At 45.0% G+C, this 18252-nt stretch overlaps 1 protein-coding gene across 9 annotated transcripts in view; it reads left to right on the top strand.

Annotated features, from left to right (window-relative positions):
- LOC133507480 (calcium/calmodulin-dependent protein kinase type 1D-like) overlaps positions 1-18252 on the top strand; it is a 56909-nt gene that overhangs the window by 3096 nt on the left and 35561 nt on the right. For 3 of the 9 annotated variants that reach the window (XM_061832526.1, XM_061832517.1, XM_061832524.1), the window contains 2 exons: positions 61-89; positions 181-1232. The gene's annotated coding sequence lies outside the window, so the exon portion shown is untranslated. The remainder of the gene's footprint in view (positions 1-60; positions 90-180; positions 1233-18252) is intronic. The other 6 variants (XM_061832523.1, XM_061832522.1, XM_061832519.1 and 3 more) reach the window with 6 other exon arrangements.

Raw genomic sequence — 18252 nt, forward strand, 5'->3', positions numbered from 1 at the left:
TTTTAATCTAGAGATTGCATCAGCCACTAATGTTTTATTCTGTTTTTCTGTGAATGTCAGAAGACCGAGTGGTAGAAGCAGCGATTCAGGTGCGTTATCCCCTTTACATCTGTGCAGAGAGTTTTTGGAAATACCTTTCAAAGCTATTTTTAATATCCTGACATTTGTGTTTCATTTCAGAATTAGAATCAGCTTTATTGGCCAAGTGTGTAAAAACACACAAGGAGTTTTTCTCCAGCAGTCGGTGCTGCCCTGGTACGACATTCATTCAGAACAAAGAACAAGGAACAACATAGCAACAAGAACAAAGAACAAGAGACATTTGTGTTTATAGGAACTCTTCCTGATAAAAGTCCGAATGGATCCTGCCTGCTCTGGACCTACTTCGTGTTGCGTGCATGTCCTCAGTAGTGGGTAACGTGGTGCCGACAGGCCGTTCAGCGGTTTTGATTGTCTGTTGTAGTCTGAGTTTGTCCTTTTTTGTGGCGGCCGCAAACCAGACTGTGATGGAGGTACACAAAACTGATTGGATAACCACTGTGTAGAACTGTCTCAGCAGCTCTTGTGATAGGCCGTACTTCCTCAGAAGCCACAAGAATTCCATCCTTTTCTGGGATTTTTTGAGGATGTAGTTGATGTCAGTGGCCCACTTCAGGTCGTCTGAATGTGTTGCCCTTTCTGCTTGTTGTTTTCTCAATCTATATGCCAAAATTTTGGCTTCAATACTACGTACTCCATTAGGGAGGCCCCGTAGCTCAGTGGTTAGAACACTCGTTTGGTAAACCAGGGATTGTGGGTTCATATCCCACTGGGGCCTCCACTCCCTGAGAAGGGTTGCATCAGGAAGGGCATCTGGTGTAAAAATTGTGCCAAACATATATGCATTCATCTGAGATGATACACTGTGGTGACCCCGAAAGGGACAAGCTGAAAAAAACGCACACACTACGTACTCCATTTTACCTCTGTTTTAAAAAGGTAAGTTTTCCTGGATCTCTGTGACGTAAATTTCCGTTCAGTTTTTTTTAATTTCCCTGATTCTCTGACTGATTCCGATTTGGATATCTTTTTCATGTCTTTTTCAGGTCTTCCAAATTTTTTTCCTATCTTAAGTTTTTTTTTTTTTTAACCTTGTGAAGTACCTGTTTAAGGATGATCTTCCCTCTCAAGACAGCTTTACCTCCATCCCAAATCATGAGATAGGAGACTTCCCCATTATCATTGTCTGACAGGTATAATTTAATGTCTTCTTGGAGTTTTTTCATTTTCTCTTTAAGTAGATCCATCCATCCATTATCTACCGCTTTTCCAGGTCGGGTCGCGGGAGAAGTAGCTTCAGCAGGGATACTGTTGGAGGACGCTTTTTCCTCCGCGTGTTCGTTTAATTTCGGGTAGTGAGAATGTTGGTTATCCAAATACATGCTGTAGACGATGAACATTTTCTTTGAAGCTTTTACTTACAGAATATTCCGGGCACAAATTAGTTACAGACAATGGCTGTAGCAGATCAGAAGTGCAAAGATACAGAGGACTTGCAGCATTCTTATTCTATCAGAAGGGTCCGCATCACAAAAGTATGAAAGGAAAATTAAGAGCATCACAAGAGAATCGCAGCATAAAATAAAGAGCATCATAAGTACTAAACCAATTACATCTGGTAATAACTGGCACATTCCTACGTCCTGGTTGCTAGTAAACATTTCAGCAAGGTTCACTTAAGGTTAACTGAGTTGGCATGCTTCAAACACGAGTTATACCGTCATGACTAAATATCAGGAGAAGACACACTTCAATCAACCTTTCAGACTCTAAAGAGTCCGACACCTGAAATAAACAAAATTAAATAAAGGAACCAGTGGCATCATCGTCCGGGAGGGGCTGGTGCAATGGGCCTGAAGAGGGAGCAATTCATCCATTCTCAATGGCAGCAGTAATTGAGCTGGGGCGCAGTCGGCTTCTTCGGGACCTTGGGATTAGACTACCAGGTCCCGGGTAGATTCACTGGGATTATTCTGTCCATGTACCGTGAAATTAACCCTTATCCAATGATGTCATCAACGGGTGCCAGCCGGTACTGAAGACACGGTTTTCCGGTTGTAGTCAGGTGGAGGGATTGCTGAGGCAGACCTGGCGGGTCGTGTAGACGATGTGGAACCACGTATCCCCCTTTCCTTCAAGACGTACTGCTGTGGCTGTCTGCTCAGTAACTTGGAAGGGACCTGTCCACCTAGGTTCATACCATTGTCATTGAATCACTTTTAACCACACAGATTGTTCAAATGTTCATCTCGAGGGGACCGTCTGGTCGTCTTTCTGTCAAATGGGAGAAATTGAATTGTTAGTTGTGTGAGCACAGGTGGGCCTGCAACTTCACCCGCAGCCAGTGGAGCTGTGGGTGCAGGAAATGGTCTGTTAGTATGACACTCGAATGGAGTCCAACCTTTAGAAGAATTTAATGACATCCGAATGTTCATTAATGCCAATGGAAGAGCTTGCAACCAATTGAGTGTGGATGAAAGTAAAGCCTTAGCTATCTTTTCCTTAATGTTCCTGTTCATGCGCTGAACCTGACCATGCGATTGTGGATGATAGATGGGCTTCAGAAATTGGATTTTTCAATTGTGTTTGAGATGGAATGGATTTACCCTCTTTTCGCCATTTGCCATCCTCATCTTTGACACCCCCTTTCGACCACACACTTTCTTCTGGACTTGCCTTTTCCTGCCACAACTTAACTGTTTCTACTGTCACCTCCTGTTGATTGCCACATTCAGACTCACTTACATTTAGTTGGAGTGTTGGTCGATACCCTGCAACCTTTTTTGCTCCTCGATCTGCTGATTTGGTTTCCTGCCGATCCAAAATCATTAGTTCCTTTTGCATTTTATTGGTACCGCTGTTGGAAGCAGTAAAGCATCTCGCAACTTGAGAATGTTGTCCTGTTGTTTAATGGATGTACCGTTTGCAGTTTCGAAATTGTTTCGCTGCCATTCTTTTATTGCAAAATGAATGGTCATGTGTGCATACACTGAATCTGTGTAAATGTTTATGACTGGTTTTCTGCTAACCTGAGAGTTGCTGTCAATGCCAACATTTCTGCTTTTTGTGCTGACTGTGAGCCTGAAATTCTTACAGCGAGGACTTATTCAAAACATTTTTCTGTGGATTAGGGTTACTGCTAATCCAGTCCGGGTTGTCAAGTGGTGTCTATTCATAGGGTTCAGTGCGGTTGTGTTAAAATCGCCTAAATTTTCCTCCCGTCTTCTTCCGGTCATGGGCCGGTCATGGTGAAAGCTAGACTTGTAAGATACTGGACTGTACTGTGTGATGTTCGCACACTGTCGACTTCCTCCTTCCCCCTTCTGATAAAGGCCAGCAGAAAAACTGCTGAACTTTACAGACACATCAAGACACAACATGCAGCTGTAATCAGGAGTCGCAAGAGCTGCAGCAGTGGAAAGAAGAGAGCAAAGACCTTGTGGCTTCAAGACAAGAAGTTTCAGATGGAGCTGCCAGCAAGAGGTCATCCACATACTGCACCAGGAGAACTCCACAAGGCAATTGAAGCAGAGACAGCAACTGACGAAGACAGTTGTTGAAGAGTCCGGGAAAAAGGAAAAAACCTTGAGGCAGGCAATTGTAGGAGTAACAAACACCATTCCAAGTGAAAGCAAAAAATTGCCTCATTGAGGAATGGAGAGGAATGCAAAAGAAAGCATTAGCCAAGTCAATTCAAGTGAAATGAGTGTGGGGTGATGAAATTTGGGACAATGTCGAGTGAGGGTTCGGGACTGGCAAAGTGGGAGTTAGAACGGCCGTATTAATTGCTCGCAGGTCATGGACCATGCGAAACTTTCCAGTGTCTTTTCAATGGCTATGGTGTCCATCCAAAAGCTGGTGCTCCAAAACAGAAGTTAGCAAAAATGTGTTAGACTGAATCCAATAAGCATCAAGTGATGAGGAATCTAACAATTGAGAGTGAAATTAATTAATTTTCCCAATCTGTTGCCTGTGTGCATGCCAGGACAAACGGACCAAGATCCTTTGCTGTGTGCTGAGGTGAAACCATCAAGGAGACATGTGGGTAACAAGGCATAGAAGGATCCGGAGGATCCACCATCTTATACCATTTGAATTGTTCAGGAGTCAAGAACACCGAAAAGGCGATAGCTGGTTTGCCCACAAACAAATCACCCATGTTCAATTCCCATATGTTATCAATGTCCTGAAATGCCTCGCTATAGATCTCTTCCCCTGATCTTTCATAGTAGAGTTCAATGCATACAATCAGTTACCATATCATAACATCTGAGGTTACAGACCCAAGGTGACCAGAGAGTCCAAAAGTGCTCAGCCTCGAGCCAACCACTGGAGTCAATATCCACTCTTGCCCAATAGATGTCGGCAGTGGCGCATGCCACATGGCATTGTTCAACAAGCAGAAACTGGGAGGTGGCACCGGAGGCAGAGGCAGGAGAGCAGCAGTAGGTGTTACCATCCGGAAATTCCAGGATAAGTCCATCAGGGCTGCATTTGATGAGAGGCCACGTCGCGATGAGGAGATCTCTGCCCAAAATATTGACCGGACAGTTAGGTGCAAACACAAAAGAATGCAAAAAAAGTCTGTGAAAACATTGAAGTCACTGGAGTTGTCAATTTCAGGGCAGTTTCTTCACCCTTGAATCCAACAAGTGAGATGCTTTTTCTGGTAAGAGAGGTATCAGGTGGCAGGGCTGGATCCTCCTACCATCAGGATCATCAAAGGCTCCTGGAGGCCTAAGCATGTGAATTCAGGGCACCATCCTTGTTCCTGCTACAGTAGCTGCTGGTGCTGTATAAGATGTCCTCTGTATAAGATGTCCTTGTTGGCCTCTATCTCTGCCTCTCCATCCGGACGCTTGAGGTCGCTGTCTGCAAACGCGGGCCCAATCACCAGCCCACCAGGGGGTGCACCTTGACCCATGAATGAACCTGCTTGATAAATTATGCACTCGGAACCGACAGAAGAAGCTGAGATCACAGCAAGAGCGGCTTCTTTCTGCTTTTTCAGATTTTGAAACTGCAACATAGCAAGTTGTGTTTCTGTACTTTTGTGTTTGTCTACCTTAGACTAGTTTTTTTAGTTAGCATGTCTCCTCAAATGAGGTATAAGATGTGACAACCACTGGTCATCTTCAGCACCGGGAAGGTCTGGATTGGCCTCCATGGCCTGCGCCACAGACTTGGGAACGCCCTTCAAAATGGCTGCTTGGAACACTCGCGAATGCAAGGCGGAGGCCGTAGAGGTGTGTCCTGTTTTCAGAGTATAATCAGTGAGGGCTCGGTCAACAAAAGCCGTGGCCTCCTCAACTGCTTTGGGAGCAAACATCAGATCTGAAATGACAAACTCAGGGAGGGGAAACAAAGCGTCCAATGCTGTAGACAAGGTCAAATAATTTTCTCGTGTAAGACCCTGATGATCGGGGAGAGAAGAAAAACCTGAATTTTGCATCAGAGTATTCAACTGTGAAAGTGGACATGATTGTGTAAGAAGGACATGGATATCACCTGCTGTTAACATTTGTCCTGTAAGCGCTCTCTGCACTGCTTGAAGCCAATTTACACCACCAGATCGCATAGGTGGAAGTTTCTACATCAGCACACTCACATCAGTGGGAGAGAAAGGTTTGTAAAACATAGCAGAGTTACCAGTAGCCGGATCAACTTTGGCCAACATGGGAGCCTGTAAGATTTGGGAACGAGTCACAGGCCGATGAGGAGAAGCTGGACCTTCGGAAGATTTCTCGGGGTCTTCAGGACCTCCGATTTGATCCAGAACAGAGTCATGGTGGGCACCTGAAAGATTCTGGACATGACACTTTAATTCTGTTACTTGGTTCTGTAACAGATCAATATACAACCTGTTTTCCACTTCCCCACTTGATGGGCCTCGACCAGGGTAGACGGCAAATTCCTGTTCTCTCTTTAGTCGGCATGCTTCTTGTTCAGCGCAGAGGGCACGTTTCTGCTCTTCTACTTCAGCGTTCGCTCTGTCTTCATGTTCAGTGGTGGATCTCTCAAGTTGATCTCTAATATTTTGTGGAGCCTCTTGGTGTCCATTTAATTGCACCTTGTACATTCCTAGCTGATTCAAACGTGTGAATGGGTCGGCTCTCAAACCTGCATTTTAGTCCAATTTTATTTTTAATTCCGTAATGGCGACGGTCACTCCGGCAGCCAGAGTTACCGCAACCGTATTCATGTTTGATGTTTGTTCTGAGCGCGTGAGAGACGTTTGATCTTCTACATCCACTTCAAGTCGACCCGCAGTTAAATTCAACACTGGAGCCTGAAATTCACCTAATGCTTTCCTGACTCCATGTTAAAGTGACGGTACACATGGTTATTTGGAGACAACGCCGAAAGACGTTTCTCCTACAAGTAAGGAGATGGCACAGATGGCACTTTGGGTGTTGATGGTACCGGACCAACACTCTCTTCCTTGACACCCAAACGGGACAACTTTAACGCACATCCCATCGCCATCCTTGCTCTCACTTTCATCTCCACAACTTTCTTAGCATTCTTTCTCACTTTTCTACCTTTTGAGACGACTATTTTTTTCTACTTCCAATTTTAGAGCCGCAGCTCTTTAAGCACAAGCTTTTTACGTTTCTCTCATTCATTCCACCAAACACGCAGTTGAAGACATTGGAGGAAACCATCCATTCACATATTTTCCTCATCCATTCTTTGAACTGTTCTTTCTCTTTCTCTCATTCTTTTTCAGGCATGCTTTGATGCCTTGATTCCAAAATTATATAAAAAAGAAAACAAATACTCATTATATTCATATTACACAAATAAATGACAAAACACAAACAAACATCACATGCATTCCTCACTTGTTCACATAGCACCACTTGTTCAGAGTGGTTTGGTATTTGCCGCAAATCGAACCATTCACTTTCCCAATCAAACTCTCCCTGATTTGATTTAAATCATCTTTTGTCAAAAGTGCTCCAACCTCTTTATTTTCTCAAAAGTACTCGATACCACTCACACAAAAGTACTCAAAGCTTAATTAAGCAAAAGCACCTGAACTTTATTTATTTATTTATTTATTCAAAAGTACCCTTAAAATTGTATTTTATTTGACGAATTTTAGTTTCTAGGATTCTCCTAAAATAAAATTATAATTGCGCATTTCACTGTTTATACGGGTTATTCTTTTCAACTTATTTTTATAGTGTACACTTTGTCCTTTGATTTCGAATGAGGAATTCTAGTCTCTAGGATTCTCTGAAAAGAACAAGACAACCTCTCTGTTCAGAAAGTTTTGGACTGGCTTCAACCTACTGGTCTGTCTGCCATTCAAAACCTTTTTCCGTCGGCACAACCTCCTATCTTCTAAACCCTTTTTAGAGTGGTACGCCCACACACTCTACGGCTTTTCAACCATTTAGGTGGCACGCGACGGTTTTCCAGTAGGGCCTCTAACCCAGGACTATATCACCGACAATTTCCCCACTGTTCAACCAGCCAGAAACTATAATTTCACACTGTCACAAATTCAAACACGACACGGACCTCAACACCAGTTAACAAACACAAGATCACTTTTGGAGGATAAACGTCCTCTCACCTTGTCAATAGTTGGCCGCCCGATGTTCTGTCTGTCAATCAACACCACAGTCCGAAATCACGTCAGGGTCACCAATTCTTGGACGTTTTTTCCTCTGCATGTTCGTTTAATTTCGGGTAGTGAGAATGTTGGTTATCCAAATACAGGCTGGAGACGATGAACAGTTTCTTTGAAGCTTTTACTTACAGAATATTCCTACATCCTGGTCTCGAGTAAACATTTCGGCAAGGTTCACTTAATGTTAACCGATGAGTTGGGATGCTTCAAACATGAGTTATACAGTCATGACTAAATATGAGCAAAAGACACACTTCAATACCCAGACTTCCCTTTCCCCAGCCACTTCTTCCAGCTCTTCCGGAGGGATCCCGAGGCGTTCCCAAGCCTTGGCGGAGTCCAACTATCACCGGAAACGAGTCAGACTTATTGCCGGCAATGCGGACCAAACTCTGACAGCGGTCGTACAGGGACCGAATAGCTCGTATCAGGGGATCAAGGTACCCCATACTCCCGAAGAACCAACCACAGGACTCCCCCGAGCAACACGGTCAAATGCCTTCTCCAAGTCCAAAAAACACATGTAGACTGGTTGGGCGAATTCCCATGCAAGTGTGAATGTTTTTAAATCCTGGTTGAAAACTCTTATTTTTTTTTCTCATGTTTTTTAGAATATGTCCACTTTTTGATCATATTTCTTCTACGCTATGTGGTTTTAATTGTCTTTTTTTAGTGTGTTCATCATTTTTATTGTTTTTATCCTGTTTTAAATATTTTATCTTTTTGTTTTCAAATGCCTGTAATCATGTAAAGCACATTGAGTTACTTCGCGTATAAAATGCGCTATACGAATAAATTTGCTTTGGTTTGCTTTAATGACGTAGAATGAAAACTAGGCTATGCACAGGCTCCTTTCACTTGGTAATTCGTCTTCAACTTCCACTCAGCCTCCATCACTGTAATTAATAAATTAGTTGGCTTAAAATTCATGGAGTTGTCACTGCCAAAACCATTCACCCTTTTCTCCATATAGATAATTTTCTCTGGATGACCTTGACAGGTCAAACCTGCATGTTTTATAACCTAGGCTGAAGCAATTCTTTTAATGTTTACTTTTATGTATTCACATAACTGAAGCCAAATCTAATAACTTTTCTCAGGTTATCCCACCTGTAGGTTTTGGGCTTTTACTGTGAAAGGTTCAGTGTAAATGGACTTGCTTACTTTGTCCTTAGTGTTAGGAATATCTTAATTAGGTTAAGTGATATGGGACTTGCAATACCGAGGTATACCCAAATGTACCCAGGGTTTAACAGCTGCTGGGAGCAGCTACTTGGTCCCAAGCCTAGTTGATAGATCAACAATCCTATGTGATGTGATATGGTGGTGTCATTCTTAAACTAAAAAAACTTAGCTGAAATACTCAGAGAAAGGCATATTGTTCCTAGATGGTAAGTTTTACAGTATACGTCCTTCAAACGGATGATGATATTGAGGTAGTTAATGCTGGAAATTTTACATCGTTAAATAATAGTATTCGGAATTGTTGTTTACAAGTGAATGTGTGTATTGTGAACATTTTTATGTTCACTTTCAGATACATTATATGACTGAAAAATTACTTGATTTTGGTGTACAATAAAAGTTTCCCATTTTATTACTATAAAGTAATAAAAGTGAAAAAAAGTCAGAAGTTATGAAGAAAAGAATAATGGCTGTAACGTTTAGTAGGCCTATTTGGATAAACAAAATCAACGTAAATGCCTGACATTGATTTATAAACCTGAGAGCGATACTGTGGAATTTATTGATAACTTTTTCATCCTCTTGTACAAAAAGTGTCCGAAAAATTCCTTGTAATTTGTGGAATATATCAATTGAAATGCCTGCTACACTAAGCCATAGGTGGGCGTGGCAGTTGACATGTTTGGCATGGGGAATATTATTAAGGGCTGTACCTACTATTACATACGTGTCAATGTATCTTCTAAACCTGCCTGGGCGTGCTGCAAATATTTAGATTATATTAATGTTTCTAGGGATCCATAGCATCCCAAGTATTTATATTTATCCCTTGTTTTCCATAAAGCATGTTTCCCATGCTTTTTGCCCTTACCGGAAGTCAGAGCCTATTGGCCATGGCGGCATACATAATGTATGCAGAGTGCGCAGTCTAGTTTTTATTCTATGTCATTGCTTGGGCTCCACAGAGAACGTTCAAACAACAACTACGATGACAATGAGTCGCCCGTTCACGCTCACTCTCCCGCCTAGTGTACCTTACTGCACCCCCCTGTGCTCTTAAAGGGGAACACTTGTAATTACAGATAATACACTGAACTCCCCTTTATAAAGCCCCTCACTCCAAAGTTGTCAACGAAAAAATCCTTAAACCTAAACGGTCTCTGCCTCCGTCTCTGTGGGTGACCAAGGTCTGGCACATGGTAATTACCAGGTGGCTCCAGTGGCTGAACAGGAACAACAGGGGTGTGATTCGGAAAACTTGGACCCACAACACGTTCCTGGCTCACTGGCACACCAGGCTCCATCTCAAAAAGAGGAACTCCTGTACGGTGCCAATCAGTGTCGATGCAGGACAACCCTCCTACCCTTAGGGGGGAACTGTCACGCAATATACAACCTCCCCTACCCACTCGATCACCCTACAAACTCCATCCCAGTGACTGTAATTTGCGGCAACGTTGCTTCTTCCACTTAGGTGAGTACACCCAAACCAGCTCCCCTGACTTGAAGTCCTGCCCCTTTCTCTGTAGCTCATAGCTTCTCTTTTGTCTCATGCCAGCCTTCGCCAGTTGGTCTTGGGCGAGCACATGAGCAGTCTCAAGTCGATCCTACAGTTTACAAGCATACTCCAATCATGGCTGGACCTCTGGGCTGTCCGGTGGTTTTCCAAATGCCAGGCCTGCCGATATTCAAATTTCCTGGCCTGACATCAGCAGAGCAGGAGTGCAGCTTGTAGAACCCTGGACGGCAGATCATTAGGTCATAAACACTGGTGGGATGTGCCAGTCCCAGTCATGCTGGTGTTTAGAGAATGGCAAGCTGCTGTTGGTGCACGGTGCAGTTGAATCGTTCAACCAGACCAGACCGTGCTGAGGATGCAATGGCGTGGTGCTCTTATTATGCATGCCCACCCATTCACACAGGGCAGAGAAAACCTTGGACCCAAAATTCCTGCCCTGATCACCGTGCAAGCTCTCCAGTCCCAAACCGGCTGAACATTACCCCCAGCACCGCGTCCACCATTGTCTCCACCTCTTGGTCTGGTAGCGCATTCGCCTCTGGCCTTTTTGTGAAAGTGCATTGCACACAAAGCAAAGCAAATTTATTTGTGTATTTCATACACGAGGTAACTCAGTCTGCTTTACATGACTAAAGGCATTTGAAAACAAAGAGATAAAACATTTAAAACAGGATAAAAACAAAAATGACAAAATGTTTTTTTAAAAGACAATTAAAACTGCATACAGTGCAAGTAATATGATCAAAAAGTGGATATATTCTAAAAAGCATGAGAAAAAAAGTTTTCAACCTGAATTTAAAAACATAACACATACTTTCTTCTTTCCGCCACAGGGAAAGGGCCCATCATGTCCACAACCATCCCCTCCATGGGTACTCCAACGCCTTGCTGCTGAAGTGGTGCATGTGACTGGTCCTGGGATCCTTTGTAAGCTGCACATCCATCGTAATGTCGGCAGAAATCTTCCACATCTCGCCCGTGCTGTCCCCAGTAGAACCCTCTGCACAGTCGACATCTCACCTGTGCTCTCCCCAGTAGAACCCTTGCCGCAGTCAACATAGCGTCTTTGCTCTCCCAAAGTGCCCTGAGCAGATGCCCCTTTGATATATCAACATAGCATCTCTGAGGGAGCTGGATACCACCTACCACCTCTCTTCCCCAGTGGCTGGCTCCTTCTATGCATTCTGCATTTTGCAATCATTCGTGCATAATGCTGCAAACTTACTCCAAAAGCCTTTTGTGGCCTCAGACACTCCCATCATACACAACCAAGAATGCATTCTACCACTCAAAACCCACTGACACACTGGGATGAGATCACTGTCCTCCTCTTCCTTGACGGCCCACTCTGCAACATTTACTCTCTTTAAAGTGCAGCATTATGGCCCACCAGGAGTCTCACCTCCACACATTTCCAGCTCCCATGCACCCCACCGATCACAGTAGCCGCAGTCATCCAAAGCACACGGTCTTCGGGAAAGGGCATCAGTATTGACACGTTTAGACCCGGCCCGATGAACCATGCTGAAGTTTAAGGACTGCAGTTCCTCCAGCCACCGTGCTACCTGTCTTTCCGATGCCCTGAAAGACATCAACTCTGTAGTGCAGCGTGGTCTGTCTTAACTGTGAAAGGCACGCCATGCAGGTAGTATTGGAAATGCCATGCGGCCAACATGTCATTTTTATTGAAGGTAGGGTTTTCCTTCCGGCCTCGACTTCAATAGCACGGCTCCCATGCCAACATTGGTTGCAACTGTGTCCAGCAAAAAGGGCAGGGCTAGGTCTGGGGGTGTTAGGCCAGGGGCATTCATAAGGGCTCTCTTGAGGTTGCGAAATGCCTCCTGGCAGTCCAACAAACACATGCAAGCACATATTTTTGAGGAGGTGGAAGAATGGAGTGCAAAACACGAGAAAATCCCTTCACAAACCTCTCATAATTAGAGGGTAGACCCAAGAAGCTCAGTTGTGTCTGGCCCTTTTGGACTGGCCAGTCTGAAATTGCTCTGATCATCCCCTCTAATGTGCTGATACCCCTATGGTCCAGCCATTGGCCGAAGAATTCCACCTCTTGCTGCATAAAGTGGCACTTTTCCAGGTGCAGCTTGAGTCCAGCATCTCCAATCCTTCTGGGCACTACCCTCAGGGAATCTAGTGTAACCTGGATGGATCTTCCATGTACAAGGACATCGTCCAGGTACTCCAAACACTCCAATCTGGGAATGTTTGCAAGCACAGTGTCCATTAGCCGCTTAAATGTCCCTGGTGCGTGCTTCTCTCTTGCTTCTTGTACAGAGGTGAAGCTGTTTTCCTTGTTCTGCTAGCATTGCCTCTGTTGACATTTTTTCTTGATGATACGGTTTTTTTTCTTCAAAGGTTTTAGAAGTGACTATTAAACCTGTGGGACTGTATTTTTCTTTTTTGTGGATAATCCATCCAGCCATTTTCTTAGCTGCTTATCCTCACAAGGGTTGTGGGAGTGCTGGAGCCTATCCCAGCTGTCAACGAGCCTCCTGCTCGTGGGATACACCCTGAACTGGTTGCTAGCCAATCGCAGGGCAAATACAGACAAACAGCCGCATTCAAAATCACACGTAGCGGCAATTTAGAGTGTCCAATTAATTTTACATGTTTTTGGGATATTGGAGGAAACCAGAGTGCCCGGAGGAAATCACGCAGGGACGGGGAGAACATGTAAACTCCACATAGGGATGGCTGGTATTGAACCTCAGAACTGTGAGGCCATCGCTTTCCAGCTGTGCCACTGTGCCGCCTTTTTGGGGTGGATAATCAGTTGTTTAATTATTACCACAACTCTGTTTTTAGCAACGAGACCAAGCATCAAGATGACGGGTTTTTGTGGAGGTTTTTTTTTTTTTTGTGGAGATGTGTGTGTGTGTGTGTGTGTGTGTGTGTGTGTGTGTGGTGTGTGTGTGTGTGTGTGTGTGTGTGTGTGTGTGTGTGTGTGTGTGTGTGTGTGTGGTGTGTGTGTGTGTGGAGAATTGTGGAGTTTGCATACTCTCCCCGTGCCTGCATAGGTTTTCGCCTGGCACTCCGGTTTCCGGTCCTTAAATGATTCTTTTTCTGACTGGGTAAAACATGCCACCAAACATTCCGCATATTATTTCTATCCGGATCTGGAAAAATTTCGCGATACAGTAAAGTATTTTACCGTGTGGTACCACATGTGCAGACGCTACAAACCGGTGCTGATTTCTTTGTTTGCGGACGTAATACGTCACATCCGCCCACGTAGATCATGTGACTCCCCAAAATGGCGGCACCCATGAAAATTTGTAATTGCCGATAAAAATCATCTCAAAACACCATTAAATGACAAAGGATTAACCTCAAATTTTCAAGGTACGGTACATATGACATGACCTATCGGATACATTGTTAATCCAAACAACCGGTCTTCTCCTTTAACTAAATACCTCTTTTTCTCTCAAATATGCAAAGTAAAAATACTGTTGGCATATTTTGAACATTCTGGTACCCACATAAACATACATCCCCCGGTACTCCACGTTTTTAATTTTTCACGGGAGGTTCTGGTACCAATTAACCGCAAAAAATTAGGAATTATTTTTCTCGAGGCTCTGTCAATTGAATAAGTGATTAAGCGAAGTGTGTAGTGCACTATGTGAGTTTCATTGACAATTTCTGTGTTGTTTTTGGCAGTGTCAACATCTTGTCTAAATAGACAAGAAGTTAACTTATTGGCTGGCAACATTTTTTACTGTGTACATCATTCATCATTCCTCTCGCTTGAAACCACCATTTACTAAGATGCGAAAGGCTCGTCCTTCACCAATGAAGAATCCATCCATCCATCTTCTTTGCCGCTTATCCTCACAAGGCTTGCAGGGAGTGCTAGAGTCTATCCCAGCTGTCAACGGGCAGGAGACGGGGTACACCCTGAACTGGTTGCCAGCCAATCGCAGGGCACATGGAGACAGACAACAGCCGCACACAGAATTACACTTAGGGGCAAATTAGAGTCTCCAATTAATGTTGCATGTTTTGGGGATGTGGGAGGAAACCGGAGTGCCTGGAGGAAACCCACGCAGACACGGGGAGAAATGGAAATCAGGCAGATTTGATCTCTGTAATTGCAAGGGACAAAAGGTAGTCAAAGAGATATGGCAGAAAAAAGTAGAATTACAAACTTAGTGAGGGTAAACTGTGAATCTTTCAAACCATTGTCTACAGTTATCCCTGTGGGACCATCTTTTTTTTAATATCAGGTCACTGGGTAATAAATCAATGTTCATTACAACCTATGAGATGGACTTTTTGCTGTGTTAACAGAAAGTAGCTGTAACATCATTTTAAATTTTCATTTTAGGAACAAGTGTTGAACGGGGGGAAAAAGTGGTGATATCATTATTTCAGTGTAAGAAAATTATACTGGGTGATTGTCGCTCTTTTGAATATTGTTTTTTAGTCAAAGGTGATCCAAGCCGTGGTTTACAGCCAGACTTCGGCAACTCTACCAGGCTAAAGGTGTTATATATTTTAGTGGGGATAGGGTCCTCTACAATTGCACTAGAAACCAGCTGACTAAAGAAATTAACATTGCAAAGAGGGACGATGCAGCAAAACTGGAAAAACATCTTGGCGCTAATGACTCCAAATCAGCCTGGCACGGATTACAATCACTCACTAATTACGAGCGCCATTCCCCCCCAGTAGAAAACAAGAACGGGCTAGCCGACAACCTCAATATGTTTTACTGCAGATTTGAAAACGACAATTTCACACCATGCATCCCCCAAGCCGCACCACCGTCCACTCCACCGTTTAACATCCATGAAAGCGACCATCATACCAGTGCCTAAAAAAGCAGCAGTCTCAGGTCTTAAAGGGGAAATCCAGTGCTTTGCACGAACAGTGTATCAATAGGTCATTGTAATACCTACCCTATTTTGACAATGCTTCGTTAGCCCCAGATGCCGAAGCTAGGCTAAAGACCTCCACCACCACCGAAGGCGGGCCACAAGCTTTGGCGGAGGCCCCGAGCGAGCTTCCAGGCGGAGCAGGCCGTTAGCCCCGGATGCCGAAGCTAGGCTAAAGGCCTCCGCCACCACCTAAGCTCTGCTAAAGGCCTCCGCCACCTGAAAGCTCGGCTCATGGCCCGCCGCCAAGTTCGCTCGTCAGACTCCGCGTCATTCCCGTCCGAAGAACCATACAGGGCTACCAGCCTGGAGCTCCCGGGGGCCTTTGTTTACGCATTTATGTCGCATGTAGGCCTCAGAATAGTCAGACTCCGCGTTATTCTGCCTGAAGAACCATCTGAATATTCAACAATAATTACAGCCACAGGTTCATATCTGTGTGGAAGTATTCCTCTCTCTTCCCGATTAACCAATACTGCTATTTCTTCATCAGATGAGGATAAATCCAAGAAATCAGCGCTGGGCATAATGCTGTCCCATGTAATCCAGCGTTTGGAATGGCACGGTACACGTCACATATGCCCACGTAGATCATGTGACTCACGAAAAAGGCAGCTCCCCTGAAAATTCGTCATTGTCGATAAAAATCTTCACAAAACACTATTCAATGAGAGATCATTTAACATCACATTGTCAAATTAGGGTGCATATTACATGACCTATTGATACACTGTTCATGCAAAGCACTGGATTTCCCCTTTAATGACTACAGGCCTGTTGCATCTGTGGTCTTGAAGTCCTTTGAATGTCCTGTGCTGACCACCTCATGAGCGTCACAGGTTCCCAGCTGGACCTATTGCACTTTGCCTATTGAGTTGACAGGTCTGCAGATGATGCTGATCTTGTGTACTTGTACTTCTTGTGGCTTCTGAGGAAGCACAGCCTGCCACAAGAGCTGCTGAGACAGTTCTACACAGCGGTCATCCAATCATTACTGTGTTATTCCATCACAGTCTGGTTTGGGACTGCCATTAAAAAGGACAAACTCCGACTGCAACGAACAATCCAAACCACTGAGCGGATTGTCAGCTCCACCCTTCCCACCCATGAAGACTTGCAGTCCACTCGAATTATAGCAAAAGCGGGCAGAATCCTTACAGACCCTCCACATCTTGGCCACCAGCTCTTCCAGCTCCTTCCGTCGAGTAAGAGCTACCAATCAATGCAAGTAAAAACTAGCAGGCATTCGAACAGTTCTTTTTCCCCTCTGGCAATTAAGTCATTAAATTCTTGATCAGTGAACCAACTATTTTCTGCCTTGTGCTGTTGTTGGGACACACCCTCACATTCTCCTGGTCCAATCAGTATTAGTATTAGTAATATATTCTGTAGACCAGGGGTGCCCAGACATTTTTACCCCAAGATCTACTTTTCAAACTTGCCAGCCTCTCACGAGCTACCGACGATTGGGGGGAGATGATAGGTACCGGCTGGCCAACCGGAATGCCGCTTCGGTGATCGCTGAGGCAAAAACCTGGGCATGGGGGGAATTTGGTGAGGCCATGAAAAACGACTTCAGGACGGCTTCGAGGAAATTCTGGTCCACCGTGCGGTGTCTCAGGAGGGGGAAGCAGTGTACCGCCAACACTGTGTATAGTGGGGACGGCGCACTGCTGACCTCAACTCGGGATGTTGTGAGTCGCTGGGGAGAATACTTTGAAGACCTCCTCTGACACGGGCTCTTCTATCTCTGGGGTTGAGGTCACCTAGGTGGTTAAAAAGCTCCCTGGTGGCAGGGCCCCGGGGGTGGATAAGATTTACCTGGAGTTCCTAAAGGCTCTGGATGTTATGGGGCTGTCCTGGTTAACACGCCTCTACAACATCGTGTGGAGATCGGGGACAGTGCCTCTGGATTGGCAGGCTGGGGTGGTGGTCCCCCTTTTTCAAGAAGGGTGACTGGAGGGTGTGTTCCAACTATAGAAGGATCACACTCCTGAGCCTCCCTGGTAAGGTCTACTCAGGGGTACTGGAGAGGAGGGTGCGTCGGGAAGTCGAGTCTCAGATTCAGGAGGAGCAATGTGGTTTTCGTCCTGGCTGTAAAAGAGTTGACCAGCTCTACACCGTCGGCAGGATCCTCGAGGATGCATGGGAGTTCGCCCAACCAGTCTACATGTGTTTTGTGGATCTGGAGCAGGCATTCAACCGTGTCCCTCGGGGAGTCCTGTGGAGGGTTCTTTGGGAGTATGGGGTCCCGAATCCCCTGGTACAAGCTGTTCGGTCCCCGTACGACCACTGTCAGAGTTTGGTCCGCATTGCCGGCAATAAGTCAGACTCGTTTCCGGTGATAGTTGGACTCCGTCAAGGCTGCCCTTTGTCACTGATTTTGTTCATAACTTTTATGGACAGAATTTATGGTCTTGTCAGGTTTGGTGGCCTCAGCATCGCATCCCTGCTCTTTGCAGATGATGTGGTTCTGTTGGCTTCATCAAGCCATGATCTCCAGGTCTCACTGGAGCGATTCGCAGCCGAGTGTGAAGCGGGAGGGATGAGAATCAGCACCTCCAAACCTGAGACTATGGTCCTCAGTCGGAAAAGGGTGGCGTGCCCTCTCCAGGTCAGGGATGAGATCCTTCCCCAAGTGGAGGAGTTCAAGTTTGTTAGGGTCTTGTTCACAAGTGAGGGAAGAATGGAGCGGGAGACCAACAGACGGATTGGTGCAGGGTCTGCAGTAATGCAGACTTTGAATCGGTCCGTTGTGGTAAAGAGGGAGCTAAGTCGATCTGTGTTCCTACCCTCACTATGGGCATGAGCTGTGGGTCATGACCGAAAGAACAAGATCCCGGATACAAGCGGCCGAAATGAGTTTCCTCCGGAGGGTGTCCAAGCTCTCCCTTAGAGATAGGGTGAGAAGCTCGGTCATCCAGGAGGGGCTCAGTGTCGAGCCGCTACTCCTCTGCATTGAGAGGAGC

Source organism: Syngnathoides biaculeatus, chromosome 10 (assembly GCF_019802595.1).
Source record: "Syngnathoides biaculeatus isolate LvHL_M chromosome 10, ASM1980259v1, whole genome shotgun sequence".
Classification (NCBI taxonomy): Eukaryota; Metazoa; Chordata; class Actinopteri; order Syngnathiformes; family Syngnathidae; genus Syngnathoides; species Syngnathoides biaculeatus.